Source organism: Fragaria vesca, unplaced genomic scaffold (assembly GCF_000184155.1).
Source record: "Fragaria vesca subsp. vesca unplaced genomic scaffold, FraVesHawaii_1.0 scf0513167, whole genome shotgun sequence".
NCBI classification, from domain to species: Eukaryota; Viridiplantae; Streptophyta; class Magnoliopsida; order Rosales; family Rosaceae; genus Fragaria; species Fragaria vesca.
Window position 1 is genome coordinate 185,342 of NW_004443449.1, and position 6,669 is coordinate 192,010.

The following is a 6,669-nucleotide window of genomic DNA, read 5'->3' on the forward strand; positions in this document are numbered from 1 at the left end:
GCTCAGAATTCATTCCCAAGAAATTCAATGTTCCTCCTGCAATTTACCACTATCATACAGTCATGATCACTACTCATTAATAGACTGAGGTGGAAGCCAGCTGGAAGGTGACTCAAGCTTATAGTTAAAATTGTCTGTAGTAGATGTACCCCTTCTTGGAGATTTTAGAAGATTATTCATGATATCAAAGCTCTCTCGGTTCATTTTGAATCAATCTCTTTTAAACATGTGTTTTGAGAAACTAACTTAGTAGCTGATCTATGCAACTCTTGTAATAGTGATCAATCTTGGACCAATAAGGTCCCAATGGAGGCTGCTAATGGCATCTTTTTCGAAAATGTAAATTGTAGATGTCCTAAAGGCTTCACTATCTATTCTTCATAGACAAAGGGCGAATTTGTATTCCTTTGAGTTCGATATTTCGTAGTTGTCTGTTGCATCATATTTTAGACGAATTATATTTTCTTTAGCAAAAATAAAGATTCTACACCTCAAACAAGAAAGAGTGAACGGAGACAAACAACTCACTAAACTATAGACCATATAGGCCCTATATCCGGAAAAAAAAAATGCAACAATACTAACAAATTTATCACACACACCACCAATGCATGCTAACATTGTTGTCGCCATGGCCATTGATTAGCAGTTGTAAATTGGTACACTGAGTTGACATTGCTATATTAGCCACGGCTGCTACGGCACACAGAAACGTGACCGTCTCTTCTATAATTACCTTAGCTCTTACGTTTTAGTTAGCAGATTTGACCCGAGTAAATATAATTACATTATCTGTTATATTAACTCCATTTGTATTGATAAGCTTAACTGTGAAGGTTGGCCCCGCCCCCTATTTCTTTAACTCTTCGCTATTACGCAAGAGACCATCATCTTAACAGTTGACCAACTCTTCACCACCCATTCCTCCTTCCAGCTGGGCCCTCTACTTAGAAGCAAAGCAAGGTGCGCTATTTAAAAATACACTTCGATTCAAAACTGTAAGCTAATCAATCATGGCGGACAAGCTAATCGGGAAACATCTGTACAAGCAGCTCCTTGATGGTGTTCAGGAAGCATTAGGCAGCAGTACAAAGTTTACGTCGCTCCTTGAAGATCTCAGACTGACGCTGGTCTCTCTGTAGAAAGTGATTTCCATTGATATTTTCTATTACATTGTATACTATATATATCCGTATACATGAGCAGATTTACAGAGAGCAATCAAGCGACATTAATTACATGATCAAACTAAATCAAAACTGAAACATAGCAATTACAAAACTAATCAATGGAGAAGATTATGTGCGTGAGTGATTTAACTCTAACAACATCAGTTTAGGAAACCTATTGTGAATGTTGGAGGAAATCACGCTGGTGATTGAATTTGTGATTGCTCTCTGACATCCCCCCGCAAACTTGGCGGCCTTGGCCGGACAAGTTTGAGGCACAAGGCAGTATGGCGGTGTTTATGGAGAGGTTTGGTAAGGAGGTCAGCAGGCTGATCAACTGAAGGGATGTAACAGACACGGTGGCTACCAAGGGCGACCTTTTCACGTACAAAATGATAGTTAAGCTCAATGTGTTTGGTGCGGGCATGGAACACTGGGTTAGAAGCCATATAAGTGGCACTAAGGTTGTCGCAATGAAGCATAATAGGGAGATGAATGCGGACACCAAGTTCAAAGAGTAAATAGCCTAACCAGGTAGTTTCAGCAGAAGCATGAGCGAGAGAGCGATACTCTGCTTCAGCACTAGAGCGAGCCACTGTAGGCTGTTTCTTGGAGCACCAGGATATGAGATTGGAGCCAAGGTACACAAGATAGCCGGAAGTGGAGCGGCGTGAATCAGGACAGCCGGCCCAGTCAGCGTCGGAGTAAGCAGAGAGAAGAACAGGCAGTTGTTGAGCACGAAAGAATAGCCCATAATCAATAGTGCCTTTAACATACCGAAGAATACGCCTCGCAGCAATGAGATGAGTGGTGCGTGGTTGACTCATGAATTGGGCAACTGAATTCACAGCAAAGCTGATATCCGGACGTGTGATTGTGAGATACTGAAGAAACCCAACTAGCTCACGAAACACAGTTGGATTTTCAAGCAGATCACCATCAGTTGCCGTGAGAATTGGCTTAGCGGCTAACGGGGTGCTCATAGGTTGGCTGAGAAGAAGACCATGCTTCTGTAGTATGTCATGTGCATACTTAAGTTGGTTAATATGAAGACCAGTTGAGGATGAGGAGACCTGTAAGCCAAGAAAATAGTGAAGAGAGCCCAAATCTTTTATGTCAAAGCCACGACCAAGGGCCTGAATAAAACTCTCAACAATTCCATCACTGCTGCCAGTAACAATAATGTCATCGACGTACAAGAGAAGATAGATGGTCTGAGGCCCGTAGTGAAAGATAAACAAAGAATTATCAGCCTTACTTTGCCGAAAGCCTGCAGAGAGAAGAAAGCTGCCGATTCGATGGAACCAGGCACGAGGAGCTTGCTTTAGTCCATAAAGAGACCTATGAAGCTTGCAGACATGTGTTGGGTGATTAGGATCAACAAAGCCGGGGGGTTGAGTCATGTAAACGTCTTCAGCAAGAAAGTCGTTAAGGAAGGCATTCTTTACATCAAGTTGACGAAGCTTCCAGCCTCTAGAGACCGCAATTGCAAGAACAGTACGGATTGTGGCAGGTTTAATGACTGGACTGAATGTTTCCTGATAATCGATGCCTTGTCGTTGGTGGAATCCCTTGGCAACAAGTCTTGCTTTGTAGCGATCCACAGTGCCGTCAGGAAGACGCTTGATCCGAAAAACCCATTTACAACCAACTGTGTTCTGCGTAGGTGATGAGGGGACAAGAGACCAAGTTTGATTTTTTATCAGCGCATTTATTTCCTCAGTCATGGCTGCACGCCATTCCTTCGATTTAGAGGCCTGGGTGTAGCAAGTAGGTTCCATATCAGCAATAACAGATAGAAGAGCACGAGGAATTGGATACCTGACCATCCCATCGGGAAGAGGTTTGGGTTTTGAGATGCCGGAACGAGAGCGGGTTTGAATTCTATGGGAGGTGTCTGCAGCAGGAGGTGGGACAACGGGCAGATCTGGAGGTGGTGCTGCCGTAACTGATGATGGCAGGATTGGGTCACCATTCTGGGTGGCGAAGGGAAGGAGAGCATTGGCAGCCGAGGCGGTCTCTATGGAGGCGGAGGTCTGGTGGTTGATGGAGGTGTGTTGGGGAGATGCGACCGATGCCGGAGAAGGAGCAGATGGTGGAGATGATGGCGGAGGTGCTTCGCAGATCGGCGTTGTGATGGGAGGTGGAGAGGATGGTGCGACGGCTGGAGGAGAGAGATGAGGTGCCGCCGTGGATTGTTGAAGAGGACAGCGACTGTACTGGAGCAGAGGCGGCGCTAGGGATATTGACGATGGGGGACCAGAGGCGCCGGCGGTGGTGGGTAGGGAGTGGGGCGTTGATGACAGTGAAGGAGATGTCGTGGGAGGAAGAAGTAATGGTTCTGTGTGTGTTGGTGATGTTGTGACTGGTTGAGAATAGGAATTGGGCTCCGTTGGGCCGGGGTCAGATGGGGATGACCATGGGCTCGGCAGTCGGGCCTGCGGAGGGAGTGATAATGAGACAAATTCTATGGGATCAGAATTTGATTGAACCTGCAATCTGGTATAAGGAAAATCATTTTCATTAAATAAAACATGACGAGATATATAGACACGATTGGTTTGCGGATCAAGACAACGATAACCTTTGTGATGAGAACTATAACTTATGAAGACACACTCGACACTTTGATTTGACAATTTGTTGGTGGCAAGATCACCAAGGTGAGGAAAACACAAACAACCGAAAACACGAAGAGAGGAATAAGAAGGAGAGTGACCATAAAGACGAGAATGGGGAGTGTCCCAATTGAGAGTAGGAGTCGGAAGGAGATTAATGACGTAAATAGAAGTCGAAACAGCCTCAGCCCAAAGAGTTTGAGGAGCGCTAGAGGTAAGAAGTAAGATACGGGCCATTGTAGCAATATGGCGATGCTTTCTTTCGGCAAGTCCATTTTGTTGTGGGGTATAGGGACAAGAGAAGCGTTGTTGAATGCCCAACGACGCACAATAGTGAGAGAATGCTTGGTTGACATATTCTGTGCCGTTGTCGCTTTGGAGATATTTGACTGTGCGATGAAAAATATTGCGGATCATAGCAACCAAGGTTTGAAAATGGGTGAGGACTTCATTTTTCCGACGCATCGGATAGAGCCAAGTATATCGAGAGTACTCATCTGTAAAAAGCACGTAATATTTGAAACCAGTGAAAGATAAGGTTGGGGATTGCCACACATCACTATGAATAATATCAAAAAGAGAAGAAGCAGAATTATGACGAGATGGAAAAGGTAGTTGGTGGGATTTACCAAGTGCACAATTATTGCAAAAAGAATTAAAAGAGAGTTTGGATCCAATAGCAGAACCTAAACGAGCAAGAACAGAGGAGGAAGGATGACCCAAGCGATTATGCCAAAGAGACGAGTGAATAGTAGACAAGGCTTGGGGAACGGTGGACTGGGAAGACAAACGAAGCGGATAAAGACCGTCTTGACATGGGCCCTGAAATAAGAGACGACCAGTACGTAAGCAGTAGATTTGATAATAATCAGGAGCAAACAAGAAGAAGACAAGATTATCCTTAGTAAAACGAGCAACTGATAATAGATTTTTCTGAATTGACGGAATACGAAAGACATTTTGGAGAGAGAAAGTTGAAGAACCCAATAACATGGGAAGATTGCCGGTTTGGGAAATGGACATTGAGTCCCCATTTCCCATATACACATTGTGAGGACCAACATATGGTTGTGGATTATTGACTGGTAAAGCCGTCATGTGGTGGGTTGCGCCTGTATCCGGATACCAGTTCGGGTCAACAGCAGAATGGACACCAGCAAACGGGACGTCATGGATGGGACTTGACATGTGATGTGGACGTTGAGAGAAACGAGACGCATGATGTCGCTGCTGCATCAGATACGGAGATGCGACATGTTGCCAGTGCGGAAAGGATGAGTGATACACACCATAGTTGTTGGAAGCCATTGGCAGTGGAGAAGGAACTTGTTTTTTTTTTTTTGTAGGGTTTTAGGGTGATTAAGAAGCAGAAGAAGAACAAAGGAGATGACGGAAGAAGAGAAAATACAGAATTGTGTGGAATGAAGAAGAAAGAATTGAAACACTAGGAAGGAAGCAGAAGGTGGAATCACAGGGAAGGATCGATGTTTAGGCTGATACCATGTAGAAAGTGATTTCCATTGATATTTTCTATTACATTGTATACTATATATATCCGTATACATGGGCAAATTTACAGAGAGCAATCAAGCGACATTAACTACAGGATCAAACTAAATCAAAACTGAAACATAGCAATTACAAAACTAATCAATGGAGAAGATTATGTGCGTGAGTGATTTAACTCTAACAACATCAGTTTAGGAAACCTATTGTGAATGTTGGAGGAAATCACGCTGGTGATTGAATTTGTGATTGCTCTCTGACACTCTCTACAACCACGAATCGCTCAACATGATCCGGAAATGTATCTCCTGCCAAATGAGGAGACCCGAAATCTCGAGCGGCAAATGGAGGAGGGAGTGAAGCTAGTTGGCCAGCTATCGAGTCTTGGCATGTGGAACTATCACTGCATGAAGCGAAGCTACTCCGACCAACTTGCCGAATTGTTCAGGTCTCTTAGAAGAGTGTTGTACATTCTAAAGCTGCAGGAAGAGAGACATACGAATGAGCTCTTGCTTGTTGCAAGGAACATTCGCGACAGACAAAATGACCTGGAAAGAAGGTTATGTGGTTTACTAAAAGTGAAGCTGGAGGAGCAGAACGAAGGCAATGGTCAGGTGAGAAATGGAGGAGGAGGGGCTGGTCAGGATCTGGAGCAAGTGTTTTGCCGTTTGCTTGAACTCTTGGTTTGGGAAGTTGATGTAGAATTGAATGGCAAAAGGAGCTTCAAACCGGTCTTGGTTGATCTCAAATCCACGGCTAGTTCCTTCCAACCACTCATACAAGAGATATCACAGCTTAACAACATACTGCATCTATCAAAGGAGGAACTGGAAAATCTGAGGGAACAATTGCAGAAAGGTATCGAGCTTGTTGACAAGTGCTCGAAGGTACCTCGAGGGGAGAGCTACAAAAGGTATGAATACTTCGAAAGACTTCTGGAGTTGGATGATTATCTTCGAGGATTGTTATGTATGATGAGGGAGCAGGTAGCCAAGGATATGAAGGAGACTTTGCTTTCTGTATGCAATTTGGAAATGATGCTCACTCGAATTGAAGAGCTACATCTGGCACAAAATCAAATTGATCAACACCCTGCTTCGTGAAAGCTGTTTTATTTTTTTTTCCTTTTCCATTTTTTGGTTAGTTTTAGAACAGCGGTTGCGTAAATATGCTCAGAATTAATTCTTAAGAAATTCAATGTTCCTCCTGCAATTTACGACTATCATACAGTCATGATCACTACTCATTATTAATAGACTGAGGTGGAAGCCTGGAAGGTGACTCAAGCTTATAATTGAAATTGTCTATAGTAGATGTACGTACCCTTCTTGGAGACTTTAGAAGATTATTTATAATATCAAAGCTCTCTCGGTTCA

General features: G+C 43.6%; 1 non-coding gene across 1 annotated transcript; it reads right to left on the reverse strand.

The window, feature by feature from the left end:
- Nucleotides 1–1,094: 1,094 nt before the first annotated feature.
- LOC101299829 lies at nucleotides 1,095–6,293 on the reverse strand. Its single transcript, XR_185535.1, has 2 exons — nucleotides 5,557–6,293; nucleotides 1,095–1,134 (listed from the first exon to the last, which is right to left on the reverse strand). It is a non-coding gene; the product is annotated as an uncharacterized LOC101299829 (transcript).
- Nucleotides 6,294–6,669: the final 376 nt, after the last annotated feature.